Below are 18,980 nucleotides of genomic sequence, written 5' to 3' on the forward strand. Positions count from 1 at the left end.
TGATCCTCATTGACGGACATGTCATCTCACACTTTCATGAGTTCTTCCATTTCAAAGACTCATTTCTCCTATAAACACCACGAGTTGAATCAAAATTTTCAAATGTTTTCAGGAGTGTAAAGAAGCATCGTGTTCGCCTGTGCAGGCACTAGTCCTTTACAGATGACCACGCTGATGTCTCTGTTCATCTGTTTATTTAAATATTTATTATTTACATATTTTTAAGATTTAAATTATTTTTATGTAATATCATGTGTACCTTTATTTTGTGGTTAATGTAACAATATATGTTCTTCTTATGTAGCTAATATATTAATTTCCTTTTTCATTAAATTTTTACTACACAAAATGTCTTGTGTTTGTTTTTTCTTTAAGATAAAATTGCCAAGCCTGACTGTACAACCTGACTTAAAAATAGATGATTTAATTTAGTTACCTATCATAATTTTATTCAAGTTTTATAAAAATATATTTTTCTATACCAGGTTATATGTCGTCATCAGGATACAAACATGAACATAAAAACTACAGTTCCTGTTCTCTTGTATCTTTGATTTTTGTCCAGAAAGAAATCTAAAAACAATAATAATGCTGAATTAATATCAGTTATACTAACTGCTGTAATATGAAGAAGTGAAAAAGCAATGAATTCCTCTTAGCAGAAGGTAGATTGAGACATGTCTGGAATTAAAAGCAGAGATATTCTCTGTAAACTGACTTTCAACATGTAATTGAAAAGGTACATTGCCAGTCAGATAAATAAGTTTGCAGTTTTCAAGGAATACCATATCTGGAAGTTTCTAACTGGCAATGGAAAGGCCAAGAATGAAATGGAATGAATGTCCATGTGGTGAACAATTGGAGAGGGAAAAAAAGACTTAAAGTGGATTCTGAGGACCTTCCACCACTAAAGTGGGGGAACGGAAGAGACACAAAGAGAAGAAGAAAACAGAGGTGGAATATCTTTTTTTTTTTTTTTTTTTTTTGAGGCGGATTCTCCCTCTGTCGCCCATGCTGCAGTGCAGTGGCTGGATCTCAGCTCACTGCAAGTCAGAGGTGGAATATCTTAACAGCAGAAGGACAAGAGGGAATGGTGATAAAAGCATATTTAGAAAATAAATGTGCTTAGAAAAAGAATCAATAGACTTACGAAAAATGTGAATTAAAACTGAGCACTACAGCAAGAAAAGAGATGGCAGTGCAGAGCTTACTGAGAGCTGGATTGATAGAATTAATCAGCAGAAGCCATACTGAGGTAGGTAGAAGAGTGAATCCGAAAAGAAAAATCAAGATAACACATATAGAAAATTGTGAGAGATCTGCCTTTGCAATGGAGGGAAGTAATAAGGTTGCACTCTCCAAAAATGTGGATTATCTTTTATCTGCATAGTGTTTCCTTTTTGAAAATACATGTCACTAAATTTCATATATTTGATGCATTGGTAAATCATATGAATACATTAAATATTTTATATTTTTAAAGCATAAAATATAAAATTATTTACAATAGTAATTGATCATTATTTTGATTATTTCTCTGTTAAATGTCAGTAAAAACTGACACATTTCTTTCACAAAATAAAATCGGAAACTAGAAGAGATTCTCTTTCTCAATACTTTAGGAATGGGGAAAGGATTCCCTATTTAATAAATGGTGCTGAGAAAACTGGATTGCCATAAGCAGAAAACTGAAACTGAACCCCTTCCTTACACCTAATACAAAAATTAACTCAAGATGGATTAAACCTTAAATGTAAAACCCAAAACCATGAAAACCTTAGAAGAAAACCTAGGCAATAATGCTCAGGACATAGGCATGGGCAAAGATTTTATGATGAAATCACCAAAACCAACTGCAACAAAAGCTAAAATTGACAAATGGCATCGAATTGAAGAGCTTCTGCACAGCACAAGAAACTATGAATCATCAGAGCGAACAGGCAGCCTACAGAATGGGAGAAAATTTTTGCAATCTACCCATCTGATGAAGGTCTAATATCCAGAATGTACAAAGAACTTAAACAAATTTACAAAAAAACAAAACAAACAAACAAACAAAAATCAAAAAGTTGGTAAAGGACACGAACAGACACTTCTCAAAAGAAGACTTATGTAGCCAATAAACATGAAAAAAGCTGAACATCACTGATCATTACAGAAAAGCAAATCAAAACCACAATGAGATACCATCTCATGCCACTCAGAATGGCGATTACTAAAAAGTCAGGAAATAACAGATGCTGGTGAAGCTGTGGAAAAATAGGAAAGCTTTTACACTGTTGGTGGGAATGTAAATTAGTTCAACCATTGTGGAAGACAGTGTGGCAATTCATTAAAGATCTAGACGCAGAAATAACATTTGACCCAGCAATCTCATTGCTGAGTACATACCCAAAGGAATATAAATCATTCTATTACAAAAATACACGCACATCTATGTTTATTGCAGCACTGTTCACAGTAGCAAAGACACGTAACCAACCCAAATGCCCTTCAATGATAGACTCGATTAAAAAAAAATGTGCTAATAGGTGACGACTTGATAGGTGCGGCAAACCACCATGGCACACGTATACCTATGTAACAAATCTGCACGTTCTGCACATGTATCCTGGAACTTCAAGCAAAATTAAAAAAAAAAAGAAAAAGAAAGAAAGAAAAGAAGTTGGTCAAAATCAGGTGAAAATACAACCAAGGAATTTAAGAGAGCAGGATATGGCTGTGTATAATTGAGGAAAAGAGGAGATTAATAATGATTAAGGAAATCCCAATACAAAATTTACACATCAGGTACAAATAACAATACATTATTTTTCATTGAAATTCCATTATGCTTGCATATATTATTTTAGGCAGCCTAAAAAAACAGAATTCTGTCATGAATTCTAGAGAGGCTGAAAAATTGTCTCACCTCATTTCAAAGTCCTATATATATTCAGTCAGGAAATGGTGGCTTGTAGAAATACCTGACAGAGGAGCGGCATCTAGAGTGAAGTGCAGAATACACGTGTTTATGGTTAACTGATTCTGGCACCTGGCACATTCGTTTCCTGGCTCTCGGAATTCCAGAGTACACTCCCATATGAAGGTAGTCTCCTAAACTTAAGTAAAATATACATCTTTGCTGGTTCTGGGAGCTGACACACTTTCCCCTTTCCTCCCTGCTTTTCCGTATCACATTTTTCACTGCCATATCACGTTAGTTTCCTTCCTCTTCCTCTAGAAATTGGCACTGTGGTCTCTTCTTCACTCACCGTGAGCCTGCACTGCCTCTTCACACAGCTGTTTTCAGTTCTCTTGTGGGTTTAATCCATCACTTTCCCATTAAGAGTACAAAATCACAAATGAAAGCAGAAGTTCAGTGAAAGTTCTAGGTTTTTCAGAAGCTCTTTTATAAAATACTCTCCTTCCTTTCTTATGATGAATATTTCTGAAAGAGGCAATGTCCCTGTTACAATGACATAACAGTAGCTTAGCAAAAAAGGAAATAAAAGGCAGGTTCCATTTACTTGGAGACTGTTAAACATTTACAGGGAAAGCGATCCACCAACTGGTCAAAATGCACCAAGACAGCAGCCAAGTCTGGAGAGCAGGCTGTTAGTGAGAAGTAGGCCTCCTTGCAGGAGATGTATCTTCATAGCTAAAGAGAGGCTCTTCCCAAGAAAGAACTGACCCTGGTACTGGAATTAGGCCATTTCCCTAACTTTTGGATCTTAGAGAGAAAAAATATTCCCAGCTTCAGGCAGGACCTGTCCTCTTGGGGCAATGGACAGCTATGGCGAAAGAAAAAGGGTCAGGATGTGTCCCTTTCCTCCACCCTGCCCAGCCTCCCCGGGGCCTCCTAACTTATCCCTTCCTCTATGTATTGTACAACACTAGGAATTAGAACAGCCTCCCAATCTGGGTGTAGATTTCAAGGGTATTTGACTTTTGGTCTCTCTATCAAGGTTGTGGAACTCTTCATAGATGATATCCTGAAATATATTTTCCAAGTTGTTTGTTTTCTCCCTGTCTCTTCTAAGGATGCAAGTGATTCCTACATTTGGCCTCTTTATACAGTCCCCTGTTTCTTGGAGGTTTTGTTCATTGCTCTTCGTTTATTTTCTTTAGTTTTGTCTGACTGTCTTATTTCAGAGAGCCAGCCTTCAAGACCTGAGATTCTTCCTCAGCTTGGTCTATTCCGCTGTTAATACTTGTGATTGCATTGTGAACTCTTGTAATGTGTTTTTTAGATCTATTAGGTCCATTAGGTTGTTTTTCATACTGGCTATTTTGTCTGTCACCTCCTGTATCCTTTGACTCTGATTCTTAGTTTCCTTGGTTTAGGTTTTACTGTTTTCAGGAATCTCAATGAAGTTCCTTTCTATCCATATTCTGAGTTACATTTCTGTCATTGTAGCTAACTTATTTTGGTTAAGAACCCTTGTTGGAGAACTAGTGTAATTATTTGGAGGACATAAGAAACTCCGTCCATTTGAGTTACTGTAGTTCTTGCATTGGTTCTTTCTCATCTCTGCATATGGGAGTGTAGCTTGAGTTTATTCAATAAATAGACTTCTTTTCTGGATGTTTTCACAGGGCTGCAGCTTTGTGCAGGGTCTTTATTTGTAGCTGACTTGTCTTTGGTTTAATGAGGGTATGTTAGTGAGATTTCTTAGTGTTGAAGCTTTGGGCATGATCTAGTAGGTGACCCTTAGGTGTGGTGGTCAGTTGTCAGGCTCTTGCTCAGTCATGTGGCTTCCCTATATTTCCTCATGGTTGCAGCTGTGCTGCTGAATGCTATGAAATTGTGGGCTCCTCTCCCACTTGAGTGCTGACTGTAGCTTGTATCTTGGCACTCCCGGGCTGCCCACAACAGCTCTGGTATTATGTCAGGGCTAATGTTTACTCCCCAGCTTGGAGGCATCGAAGGAAAGGACCTTAGTAGTAGTTGTAACTGAGGGTCTTTTGCTTGTCTCCTGGGTGCTCCACCCCAGAGATGCAGGCCAGCAATCACTCAGTGCAATCTGCCTGGAATGGGGGTGTCTGTGCTGTGGGCCCAAGCCAGGGGTTCCCTGCCTGGTGATGTGAGGGGTGGGTGGTTGACCAATGGGAGACAGACTGGCCTCCTCTCTTGGGTTGACTGCAGCTTGTTGGAGGTATGGATAAGGCACTTGGGGTCTTTGCTGCGTCATTAGTCCCAAGGTAGCTGGGGTGGCACCACTGCAGAGGCAATGGTAGACAGGCTTTCTGTTGCCCCTGGTTTCTCCACCTCCAAGAAATGTGAAGCCATGTTAATGAGAGTGTATAGCCAGAGGGGTGGGGTGGCTGAACTGCTGGTGTAAGCTTGGGGCTTCACTTTTTTGGAAACAAGAGGTGAAAATCTCACGAGGAGCAGAGACTTTTCTCCTCCCCATATGGTAACTGCAGCGTACAGTAAGTTCAGGTGACTGTGGCGTGCTGTAAGCTTATAAACAAAGAGCTTCGGGCTCTTTGTTTCTTCCCCAGACTCAAGGCAGCAGGGATAATACTGCTGCTGTGGCAGTGGCAGAGGTAGGATGGCTCTGGGAGCCTCTCCCTAGGGAAACTCCAGGCAACTACCAGTGGATATGCTCAGCCATGGGTGGGGTGACTGTTCTGCAGACACGGGCTGGGGGCCCTGCCTCCTGAAGGATAGGGATGGGGATTCCCAGGAAAGAGGGGCTAAATTCCTCTTTCTATGGTGGCTGTGGAGTGCTGGAGGTGCCAGTGTAGTGACTAGGCCATTTGTTCCTTCCCCAGCCAGAGGGCTGCTGGGGCTGTCCCACTGCAACGGTAGTGGTGGATGAGTTGTGGGTTGACTCTGGGATTTCTTCCTTGGAGAAATGCTGGACTGCCTGATTGAGGTGATGAGGCAGGGGAAGGGTGCCTGTACTAGAGTCTCTGGTCAGGTGTTCCTGGCCAATGAGGAGAGGTGACAACCAGGAATTGCATGGAGAACAGTCTGACCACTCTTCTGTGAGGTAGTTGCTCTGTGCTGGCGATCTGGACCACCCCCTGTTCCCTGCAGACTCTCCGGAGCCTGGAGACAGCAATGGCAAGAGCTGTGAGACAGCAAAGATGGCAACTCACCCTTCTCACTGGGAGCTCTGTTCCAGGGAGTTGCAGAGCTGCTATTGGCTCGATAGCCCCAGCTGGTGGCTGCAGACCCAGGCCTGGCAGACACACCCAGTGAGGAGATACGGGATCAGGGATCCACATAACACACAGTCTGGCCATATTTCCATAGGGCTGCTGCAATATGCTGGGGTCCACTCCAGACCACAGTCACCTTGCATTTTTCAGTACCTGAAGGTATCAACAGGGAAGGCTATGAAACAGTGAAGATGGGAGTCTGCCCCTCCCTCTGGGAGCTCTGTTCCAGAGAGGTGAAACCTGTTGCCTGTTGCAACATACCTGCAGGAGGTGACTGGAGACCCCAGTTGGGATATCCCGCCCACTGAGGAGAAACAGCATCAAGGACTCAGGTGAAAAAACAGTCTGACCACTTTTTGGTAGAGCAGCTGTGCTGTGCTGGGGGTCTGCTACCACTCCCAGCACAGAAGAATGCCATTTGCAAGAATGGCTAAGGCAGCTAAACAGCAACAATGGCGACCTACCCCTCCCTTTGGGAGCACCATCCTAGGGACATTCGAAATTGCTGTCTGCCTGAAAACACTGGTGGAGGTGAGTGGAGACCCCACTGGGGAGTTTCCACCCAGTGAAAAGAAACACGTTGTGGGATCCACGTGAATAAGCAGTCTGACTACTTCTCTGTAGAGCTGCTGGGCTGTGCTGGGTGGCTGCTCCAGTCCTTAGCTGCCTTGGATTCCTTAGAACCCAAATAGCTAAGGCTGTGAAACAACAAAGATGGCAGCCCATGCCCTGCCGCTGGGAGCACCATGTCAAGGAGGTGTGAGGCTGCTACCAGTGGCTGGCTGGATTCCCAAGCCAGTGGGTCTTACCCTGAGACAGGCCGTGGAAAGGGGGACTGCCACTTGTCACTGCTCAGCCCCTGGATGAAACCCCTTTCCTAGGGGTATGTAAAGGGGTCTAGCCTCCTGCTTGGCTGGAGTTATAGCTTCTTTTGTGGGAGGCCTGGGTAGCTAAGACTCCAAGGTCCCCACGCATGCCTGAGTAGCTGCTCTGCTGAAACACCAAGTAGCCCTGCATGTCAGACTGAAGGCTGTGGTAGAGTGGGTTCACTAGGAGATCTCCTGATCTAAGGATTGCAAAGATCTGTGGAGGAAGCGTGGGTCCCCAGGGCTGCTCACTTACTCACCACTTCCCTGGGCGGGAGAGTCTCCCCTGGCTCTGTGTCACTCCTGGGTAGGCAGTCATCCTGCCTTGCTTTGTTCTGTTCTCCATGGGTGAAGTTGTTTTCTTGAGTCTGAAAGTCTGTACCTGGATGTTTCAGTTGAAGGTGCTGTATTTACTTGCCTCTTCCATTTCTCTCCATGAGAGTGGCACACACTAGCAGCTTCTGGGTGGCCATCTTGGCCAACACTGAAAACTATTTGTTTCCAACTGTAAGTCATGCATAAAAAGAATGCCTTCAGAGAACCTGGAGTCCAATGTTCATCCAGACTCGAGCTCAGCCAGGCCAGCAGCACCCTCGTTTCCCAGTGGTCCTCCTGCTTCTTCTACTGGTGGCCCTAGTGCTTTGCAGCTGTGGCCCTGTTGGATCTCTGAGCTGTGATCTGCCTCACAACCATGGCCTACTTAGCAGGAACACCTTGGAACATCTGGGCCAAATGTGGAGAATCTCCACTTTCTTGTATCTCAAGAAGAGAAGAGATTTCAGGTTCCCCGTGGAGTTGTGGATGGCAGCCAGTTGCAGAAGGCCCAGGCCGTGTCTGTCCTCCATGAGATGCTGCAGCAGATCTTGCGCCTCTTCCCCACAGAGCACTCTTCTGCTGCCTGGAACATGACCCTCCTGGACCAGCTCCACACTGGATTTCATCAGCAGCTAGAAAGCCTGGAGTCTTGCTTAGGGCAGGCAACAGGAGAGGAAGAATCTGTGGGGGTGATTGGGGCCCTACACTGGCCTTGAGGAGGTACTTCCAGGGAATCCAGGGAATCTGCCTGAGAGAGAAGAAATACAGTGACTGTGCTTGGGAGGTTGTCAGAGTGGAATCATGAAATCCTTCTCTTCATCAACAAACTTGCAAGGACTGAGAAGTAAGGATGAAGACCTGGGGTCATCCTGAAATGATTCTCATTGATTAATCCACCATATCACACTTGCACATGTGTCTTTGGTCATTTCAATAGACTCTTATTTCTGCCTTTGTCACAGAATTTATTGAATTAAACTCAGCAAATACCTTGTTAACAATATTTAGCAAGTATATGTTTAAACATTCAGTGCTGGCCTTCGGTTCCTAAAACATGACTACTCTGATGTCATTTATTTGCTTACTTATTTGCACTCTTTTTGCATCTCTTTCATTTATAATATTTAGATATTTTACATATAATAACATGTTCATCTTTACATTGTATTAACATTTACAAATATATTTATCTTTCCATGTTATTCAATTTGCATGTGTTTTATTCATTAAATTCTCATTTGTTTTATTCATTAAGGAAAATGTCTTGAAATTATTTTTTCTAAAAACAAAATCCACACCCACATTTTGAATAAAATTGAAGAAAGGACAATAAAATATATTTACTCTTTTATTCCATTCACATTATATGTGTAAGTTAAGTAAGTGGCAGATTGTAGAGTTCCCTTCAAGAAATACAATTGAATGAAGCACTCTCAGTCTTACAGAGAAAGAGATGTAAAAACAGTACATATGCTTACTTTATTGCAATTCTTTTAAATGCTAGAAAAATAAGTAAAGGAAAACAATGTTCTCACAGCAGAAGCTTTATGTACAAATGATGACAGGAAGGGAAAACCAATATTAGATGTCCTTCTTAAGGTACTTGGGATATATGTACAGTTGACCCTTGAACATGGTGGGTTGAACTTTTGAACTGCATGGGCCCACTTATACAGGGTTTTTTTTTTTTTCTTCCAAATACAGTTCACCTTTCATATCTGCAGTTTCTGCATGTAAAACTAAACATGGTTAGAAAATACCGTATTTGTGGGATGTGAAACGCGCATATATGAAGGGCCTGCAGGACTTGAGTATGCACAGATTTGGGTATCCGGAGGACAGGTGTGGAGCCTTAGAACCAAAATCCCATGGACACCAAAGGAAACAGTGATTCCAGAATCTTATTGGCAGCTGGGAATATGGGTCTAGAATGAACAACAAATGCCACGGGCAACGGTATTAATTTGGGGTTTTTTATTGCATGTCTGGTATTGAGGGCATGAGAATGGATATTAGGGAATCCATCACCTAACATAGTTATAAAGAGGGAACGTTGAGACAGGATCTAAACTTAGTCCTGCAGATCCTCAACAGTCATAGGTAGGGCAGAAAAGGAGAGTCTGTGATGGGCAAAGAGCACTTAGGAGGAGTGGTCAGTGCAGCTGGAAGGAGAAATAGGAAAGAATGAGGGAGAGACAATGAGGGGTAGACAGTGGTGTTCTCAGGGAAGATGAAAGCTGACCTATCTTAATGGACTCAAAAACAGATGCCATCAGTGACCTTAGGTGGATCTGGTTTAGTGGAATGAATGGGACAGAAACTTGATGGGAGTGGCTTGAATAAGACACATAAAAAGGGCATTTGGGTATACTGTGTATAAAAATTTATCTTGGGAAGCTTGTTTGTGGAGTTGGGAAATAAGATGATACCTGCAGGAGAATGTGAGTTAACATCTTCATGCATATGTTGTTAGTGTTTTCTGAAAATCATTTTCAAAGAATAGATGAATTGGAACAAAATTTTTAAAAATTTTACTGTTGATAATATGGTTGAGAAATTAAAATTTATGGATCTAAGGTGTACAACATACTGTTTTGCTGTAATTATACCTTGTGTAATGATTCTGACAATGAAGTTAATTAACACATCCATCACCTAACAAAAAATTTTATTGTGCATGGTGAGAACACATATCTACTCCCTTAGTAAATTTCCAGAATACAATGCACTATTATTAAATATATTTCCCATGCTGTACTGGACATCTTAAATATTTGGTTTATTTAAACTATTACTTATTTATATTTTTGATTCAAATTGTTGCTTATTTATTTGGCTAAAATGGTAATTTATCATTATTCTAATTAATACTACTCGGTAGTAAATTTCAACAGTAACCCATTTACTTGCTAGTTTAATTCTTTTTTCAATCAAGTTTTACAATTTTGATTTTATTTTACCTGTTATTTCATTTACTGTATTTTCTATGTTGGTTATTTACATTATTGATTTATAATTTTATAATTCCTAATCATTGTCAAAACATTTCTTATACGTTGTAGCTATAATCTTTTGATGGATACTTATTTTTTATTTCATGTGTTAACCAAGCACTAAACAGTCCCATGTATATTTTTCCAAGCACTGTCTAGAACACAGAACCACATGCCTACTTAAGTCTTTTTATTTTACACACATCAAGTTTCTGTTCTTGTAAATGTGTTTTTACACTTAATTATGTAACATATTAGAATTTATTTCATATGCTATGATAATCCAAATTAATTTTTTCAGAGTGACAAACAATTATTGTAGAACATTCTATTGAAATTTTATTTTCTTTCTTAACAATAGATGCAGCTGTACAATAAATCTAGTTAATTCTGATAATACAACGTTTTGAGGTTTCTTCTGTATTAATATGGTTCCTAAACTTACTAATAGCAACATTTATATTACTTCTGATATTTTAAAACTCATTTAATTCTTCTGGTTGAGCTACCTAAATTCAAGAATTCCTTTACACATTTTAATATTATTGCTTGCTTTATTTCCTGATTAAATTTAGAATTGTTCTAAGAGACAGCATTGGCTTCATGAAATCATAAACATTTGTGAATCTTAAAATGGCTAATTATACTATATAACCAAGAATGTCAGATAACATAAAAATGAATGAGAGAAACTAGATTAGAGACTTGAGTGTAGGCTGGTATTTAGTGATATACTTCTACCATGTAGTGTGTGGAAGGCAAAAATAGTAACTTTATAGGGCAGAAGTCTGGCAAACAACATCTTAACCAAGTGATTAAGTTAACATCAGCAGCAATAAAACATATTAATATCATGTACCATGGATTTTGTGTGATGAGATGATCAGATAAACTCTGTGGTTTTAATCCTTTAAACACATAACCTCAGCATAATCATGAGTTAACATCAGACAAATCCAAATTGATGAACAGTCTATGAAATAAATGATCAATATTCTTCAAACGTTTCAACGTCATGAAAGCCAAAGAAAAACTGAGCATGTGTTATAGATTGGAGGAGACTGAAGGTATGACAAAAAAATGCAATGTGAGATTCTGGGTTGATTCTTGAAATAAGATAAGACATCAGTTTTTAAAAATCTGAGGAAATCTTAGTAAAATCTGAATGTTAGTTAGTAATATTGCCCCAGTGTTCATTTCTTTGTTTTGATTCATTATACCATGGTCATGTAGGTTGCTAACATGAGAAGAAGCTGGGTTAAGGCCTAAGCAAAATCTCTGTAGTGTCTTTGTAATTCTCTGTAAATCTAAAATTCTTTCAAAGTAAAAAGTTAAAAATGAATAGATTTTCAAGATTCTAGACCTTACTGATTTAGCATTTGTTAATGGATTTAATTGTTTTAAATCATTCATTAGATTCCTAATTTTTTTCAGAAGACAGAAAATTCTATCTATAATGTAATTGTCTGAAAGATTGTTCCTTAGCCATTAAGGTTCCTCCAGTCAGAATGTGCAATCAATCCAGAAGCAAACTCTCTGGCCTGCAACATAAAAGGCATCAACCAGCTGCCAAGTGAGGTGATTTAGACTTCGGTCATCTCAGTCCATCTCCTCTAATTCACTGGGCTCTCCTCTCTTCCCCAGAAGTGCTTACATTTCCACACCTCTAACTCCTTTAGTGAGCCCTTCTAGATGTGCCCTCCCTGAGCTCTGAGCCTTCATTTGGTTGGTTCAGTTCTGATTTTAGTGCATGCCTATATCCTGGTGATGACACAAAGGTGTCTGGCAAACAGATAGAAATCTAAAGCCTTGTGGACATTTTCATAAATGGATAGAACTATGTAGGGTTTCAAAGAGTTGCTTATGGATATATTACTGGGGTGAACAAAGTGTTTGGCCAATATATTCAAGTTTATGAAAATACAGTCTCAGGAAGACAAAACCAGGATATATGGGTAAGTGACATGGGGCCCAATTTAATAACAAAACATGTCTGACATGAGCAAATGAAGCATTTCGGTGGAGGAACGGAAAAAGAGCAGAAGAGAAATAATCTGTCATTATTTAGGTAGGACTCTACTGGAAAAAAAAATGTGGAGTCTAGAAATCAGCTCTGGTGGTTATGACATATGACCAGAGCACATGCAAGAGTTGAGTACTCTAGATAGGATTTTCTGGGTTCCAACAGTGGCTCCACAGTTCAATAGTTCCCTTGTTCTCTTAAAAATGGGGAAAATACCAGAATTTATCACTGCCTGCTGTAGTCACAGATGTCTCCAGTGACTTAATGGTACAGGGCACATAATAGGTGTTTCAACATGTATGAAACATGGGGCCTACTCTTCATTGGGTAAAATGTGGATTGATTTGTAAATACTAACAACAATGCCTGACAGTAAATATCTTCTACAATTTAGCTATTTCGTTCTTTTTGTTAACATTATTTTTGTTATTTAGCTCTATTAAGTTGGGGGAAGTATTGTTTCCAATTATCTATTTCCTTACTTCTTGTTAGACATATGATGAGCAAACTATTTATCTGCTTAATTTATTTATATACTAGGGAAGAATTTAGTGCAATTAACATTTGCCCACTACACAGAAAGAATTTGAAACTCCCCAAAATTTGCCTTTCTTATGTATAAACTCTTCTGAGTTAGTTGATATGTCTCCCTTGACTCTGTGAAGACAGGATTCAGCAAATCTGAAAGCTAAAACCTGGACCAGAAATGCTTGCTTTTCTTCGAGCCCATGCCCATGCCCACATGTACCATTTTAACCATTTTTAAGTATACAGTTCAGCAGTATTAAGTAAACTCACATTGCCATGCAACTAATCATCAGTTTTTCATCTTGGAAAACTGAAACTGTACTCATTGAACAACAACTCCTTATCTCCTCTCCCCTGGACCTCCACCCCTAAAACCATTTTACTTTCTGTTTCTATGAATTATCTACTCTAGATAACTCATATGATTGAAATCATACTACATTTGTCTGTTTGCGCCTGGCTTACATTACGTCCTCATGTTGTAGTATATGTCAGAATTAGGCTAAATATGTCTCATTATCTGTATATACCACATTTTCCTGAATAATATGATAAGGCAGAATAATCATCCATGGTATAAGAGTGAATAATATTCCGATATGTTTAATGGAATATATATAAGGATGAATGGTAGTCCATTATATGTATATATCACATATAATCCATCTATCAATGGACACTTGGGTTGCTTCCAACTTTTGGCTATTGTTATGAACATAGATGTAAAAAATGTATCTTTGAATCCTGCTTTCAAAAAGTGTTCTAAATATGTATCCATACCAGAATTTACTAGATTATATGGTAATTATGTTTTTCATTTTTTGAGATACATCATGTTGTTTTCCACTGTGGCTGTGCAGCACCATTTTACATTTCCACCAACAGTGCACAAGAGTTCCAGTTTCTCCACATCTTCACCAACACTTGTTATTTTCTTTATTTTGATAGTAGCCACCCTGATAGATGTGAAGTGAAATCTCATTGTGACTTTAATTTGCATTTCCCTAATAGTGATGTTGAGGATCTTTTCATATGTTCCTTAGTTCATTCGGGCTGCTATAATATCATCAATTAGGTAGTTTATAAAGAACACAAATTTATTTCTCACAGTTCTGCAGGCTGGAAAGTCCAAGAATCAAGGTACCAGCAGATTTGGTGTGTGGTTGGGGCCCGTGTCCTATTTCACAATGAGCCATGGTGGAATTAATCACATCCCAAAAAGGCCCATGTCCTACCACCATTGCCCTAAGAGTTAGGGTTTCAACATACGAATTTTGGGAGCGCACAAACATTCAGGCCATAGAAACATGCTTGTTGGCCATTTGTATATCTTTTTTGAATAAAGATCTATTCATATTCCTTACTCAAGTTATGTTTTTGTTGTTGTTGGAGATGTGAGAGTTCCTTCTATATTCTGAATATGCTGTTACCCTTTTAGCAGATACAAGATTTGCAAATATTTTCTGTCATTCTGAAGGTTGCCTTTTCACTCTGGATTTTGTCCTTGAATGCACAGAGATTTTTAATCTTTGTAGAGTCCAATTTATCTATTTTTACTTTAGTTACCTGTGTTTTGGTGTGGTATCCAAGAACTCATTGCCAAACCCATTGTCTGAGCCTCCCCTGAAGATTTTCTTCTAAAGTTGTTATAGTTTCAGGTCTTATGTTTAAATCTTTGATCTATTTTGAGTTAATTTTAGCACATAGTGTAAAGTAAGGGTGCAACTTCATTCCTTTGCATGTGTATGTACAGTTTTCACAACCTCATTTTTGAAGAGTTGATCTTTACATTGTGTAGCCTTGGCACTTTTGTCAAAGTTTATTTGACCATATACATGAGAGTTTACTTCTGGGCTTTCCTTTCTCTCCCATTGGCCTATATGTCCATCTTTATGTCAGTATCATACCATTTTTATTACTGTAGCCTTGTAATGTGCTTCAAAATCAGGTAGGGTGAGTCCTGTAGCTTTGCTTGTCTTTCTCAAGGTTGATTACAGTCCTTCAAGATTCCATAAGAGTTTTAGGACTGATTTTTCTGCTTCTGCCAAAAATGTCTTAATGATTTTGATAGGGCTTGCATTGTATCTGTGTATTGCTTTGTATAATTTGAACATTATAACAACAATAGTCTTCCCAATCCATGATCAGCAATATCTTTTCATTTCTCTTCCTTAATTTCTTTCAGCAGTGTTTGCTAGTTTTCAATATATAAAATTTTTCCCACTTTGTTTACGTTTTTTTCCTGAGTACTTTATTGTTTTGATGCTATTGCAAATGAGTTTTTTTTCTGGTAGTTTGTAAGTGAATGTGTGTGTGTGTGTGTGTAAACTTTAGAGTTTTCTGCATACACAATCATGCTATCTGCAAAAACATAATTTTTCTTATTCCTTTCCAATATGAATGCTTTTTATTTCTTTTTCTTGTTAATTGCCATGGCTAGATCTACAAATGTTATGTTGTATAAAAGTTGTAAGAGTGGCATCCCTGCCTTGTTCCTCATCTTAGAGGAAAAGCTTTTAGTTTCTTACCATTGAATAAAATGTTAATTGTGGGATTCTCATATATGGCCTTTATTATGTTGAGCTAACTTCCTTTTATTCCAAGTTTGTCGAATTTTTTTGTCATGAAAGGATATGGAATTTGGTCAATTCCTTTTTCTGCATCTATAGAGATTATTATGTATATTTTTCATTCATTTTGTTAATATGATGTATTGCATTGATTAATTTTCATATGTTGAAACATTCTTCCAACCGAGTAGTAAATCCCCCTTGGTCATGATGTATAATCCTTTTATTGTGCTGTTGAATTTGGTTTACAAGTATTTTAGTGAGGATTTTTGTATCAACATTTATCGGTGAAAGGGATCTGTAGTTTTCTTTCCTTGTAGTATCCTTGTGTGGCTTTAATATGAGGGAAATGCTCGTCTCATAAAATGAGTTTGAAACTATTCCTTCCTCTTCAATTTTTTTGGAAGATTTTGAGAAGGATTGGTATTAATTCCCTAAATGTTTGATAGAATTATCCACTGAAGCCATCTGATTATGGTTTTTGTTGTTGTCATTGTTATTGGGAAGTCTGATGACTGATTCGATCTCCTTACTAGTTATAGGTCTAGTCAGATATTTTGTTTATTCATGATTTGGTCTTGGCAAGTTGTTTGTTTCTAGGAATTTATATATTTCTTCTAGGTTAATCAATTTGTTGAAGTATAATTGCTCATAGTAGTCTGTTATAATCCTTTTTACTTCTTCTTCTTCTTCTTTTTTTTTTTTTTTTTTTTTTTTTAAGATGTAGTCTTGCTTTGTCGCCCAGGCTGGAGTGCAGCAGTGTGATCTCCACTCACTGCAAGCTCCGACTCCCTTGTTCAGGCCATTCTCCTGCCTCAGCCTCCTGAGTAGCTGAGACTACAGGCACCCGTCACCATGCCTGGCTAATTTCTTTCTGTATTTTTAGTAGAGATGAGGTTTCACTGTGTTAGCCAGGATGGTCTCGATCTCCTGACCTCGTGATCCACCCGCCTTGGCCTTCCAAAGTGCTGGGATTACAGGCATGAGCCACCACGTCCTGCCAATACATTTTACTTCTATGCCGTCAGTTGTTATGTGTCCTCTGTTGTCTCTGATTTTCATCCGATTTTTCTCTACTGATCTCTTAATACAGTTAAGGGCTTGTCAATTTTGTTGATCACTTCAAAAGACCAAGGCTTAGTTCCATTGATTTTTTAATTGCTTTTCTATTCTGTATTTTATTAATTACTTCATTAATAAAATTTCATCTTTCTTATTTTCTTCCTCTTCCTTGCTATGGTTTATTTCTTCTTTTTCTACTTCCTTAACTTGTAAAGTTAGTTCATTGGTTTGAGGTCTTTCTTCTTTTTTAATATAAGTTTTATCACTTTCAATTTCCACTTTAGCTCTGTTTTCACGGCATCACATACATTTTGGTATGTTGTGTTTTCATTTTCATCTCACTCAAGATATTTTCTAAGTTCCCTTCTGGTCATTCTTTTTTTTTATTATTATTATTATGTTTTAAGTTCTGGGGTACATGTGCACAACGTGCAGGTTTGTTGCACAGCAACACATGTGCCATGTTGGTTTGCTGCACCCATCAACTCATCATGTACATAAGGTATTTCTCCTCTTACATGTTTATCACATTTAGACACACATTTCTTTTCTCTTAGTTCCCATAAATTAAGATGAAAAATCAGATCACTTTTACCTCCTAGGAAAAGTGAAGTGAGAAATATAAATATATTTGTTGTGAATGCCACACAGAACCAACGTATAACCCATCTAAAATTTATATTTATATTATTTCATTGATATCAACCTGAATATGAAAATGAAAGAAATCAAAATATAGAAAAACACATTTTCACAGTAAAATACTACATAAAAAATGAATATGCAGAAATTCTCCACACAATCTCAAGTAAACAAAGAAAAAATACTGTCTCCCCCAGTGTTTCAAAGACTAAGAATAACAACTTGGGCAAAAATGCCCTGTATTCTCAGGGTCTGATAAAAAGGATGAGCCCAAAATGTAATACAAACTTGTTGACTGAATAAACTACTAAATACATGTACAAAATATACATTTCTGAAATCAAGTTTCCTCTATTATGGAAACCCCGGTGCACATTTCACAATGCAGACTATTTTAATTGCTCAATGATAAAAGAATTTATTTGAATCATTTAAAATAATGAATAATAAAATGTGTTTGGTTATTTTCTAAAATTGATCCATTTCATAATCTCTACCTTTATATAAACAGGCTCATTTTCTACTAGTGTCATCTAAAGATTATCACGTGATTTGAAGCTGAAATTTATAAATGATGGAAAAATGATGTCACAAGTATTTACAGTTCACATACACATTCTGGGGATTTGATTCAGGGAAGGAAAGCTGTAGAATTATCTGGGGGACAGAGGCTATTATTCCTTACTTTTGGGAAGAGTAAATTGTCTGATTCCTATAAACTGTGTGAATTGGAGAGTTTGAATTTAGATATGTGAATCTGTATTTGACACCAGGCTGGTTATTTTCTATTATAACAAAGTAGAGGGCAGATCAGAGAAGAAGTCATAAATGGTTAATATAGTGCTGGGCAGAGGATGATATTGTGCTGCTCTTGCAATTGGGATCCCCAGATCTACATGCACCTTAAAAAACTAGAATCCCAGTGGTTTTAGCAGTAAACTACATTGGCATTATTGACTCTCAGTAAGAGCTGAATGGAAATTTTTGTCATTGTCTATTATAATCCCAGCAAATATGGCCATGATGAAGCAAAATAGCTTCATTCTTGAACACTTCGTAGTAGAAGAAAAAATGAGAAACTAGTAAACCTCCACTTACTAAATAGCTGATTTGCTAAAGCAGAGCTCATTCCATTTAAGGACTCAGTATCTATAGGGCCAACACAAACTAACTTCTTATGCAAAATAAAAAGTTAGAGTTAGAGTTCAGGATCACTCTGAAAGTTAATTCTTTACATGATAATATTCAATATTTGTAAATTTATGAATTTAGAACAAAGATGGTCTTTTTTATTCGATAAGAATTGACTTGGATAAGAACTTCTGCAAAACTTTGAAAAATGACAATGATTTAATTGATAATATTTTCTAAGTCACATATGTTTATTGGAATGATGTTCTTTGAAGGTTACAAAAATTAGTTCTTGTAGGATAAACAAATCTGACATATTACAATAGTTTGTGACTCTCCAACAAGTCTATCCAACAAAATTTGATTGCTTAATATACATCGTTCTCATTGGGTTTTGTTGTGTATCACATGAGAAGCACTGATATTGAGTTCAGGAAGATACACAAAATATGTGCAAGATCAGTGTCATAAACCTAGGGCAAAGAGATGACTGTGATTGTAGGACTTTCTGTCCATTCTTTGCTGGATCTTAAAGTCTTATCACAATTTGTAGCTTTAGCCTGCATAACTTTGGTCTGCCATTGACTATCTGATGGTTATTACTTATATTTGAACCTCAGTTTTTTGCATGTTTGGTAGACTTTGAGAATTAAATGCAAATAGCTTATATTATATGATTTACTTCTACTAAAGTTAG

General features: G+C 37.9%; 1 pseudogene; it reads left to right on the plus strand.

Moving 5' to 3' along the window:
- Nucleotides 1-7,483: 7,483 nt before the first annotated feature.
- Nucleotides 7,484-8,207, plus strand: LOC102132711 (interferon omega-1-like; annotated as a pseudogene).
- The last annotated feature ends 10,773 nt before the right edge of the window (nt 8,208-18,980 follow it).

This window comes from Macaca fascicularis, chromosome 15 (assembly GCF_037993035.2).
Source record: "Macaca fascicularis isolate 582-1 chromosome 15, T2T-MFA8v1.1".
Lineage (NCBI taxonomy): Eukaryota > Metazoa > Chordata > Mammalia > Primates > Cercopithecidae > Macaca > Macaca fascicularis.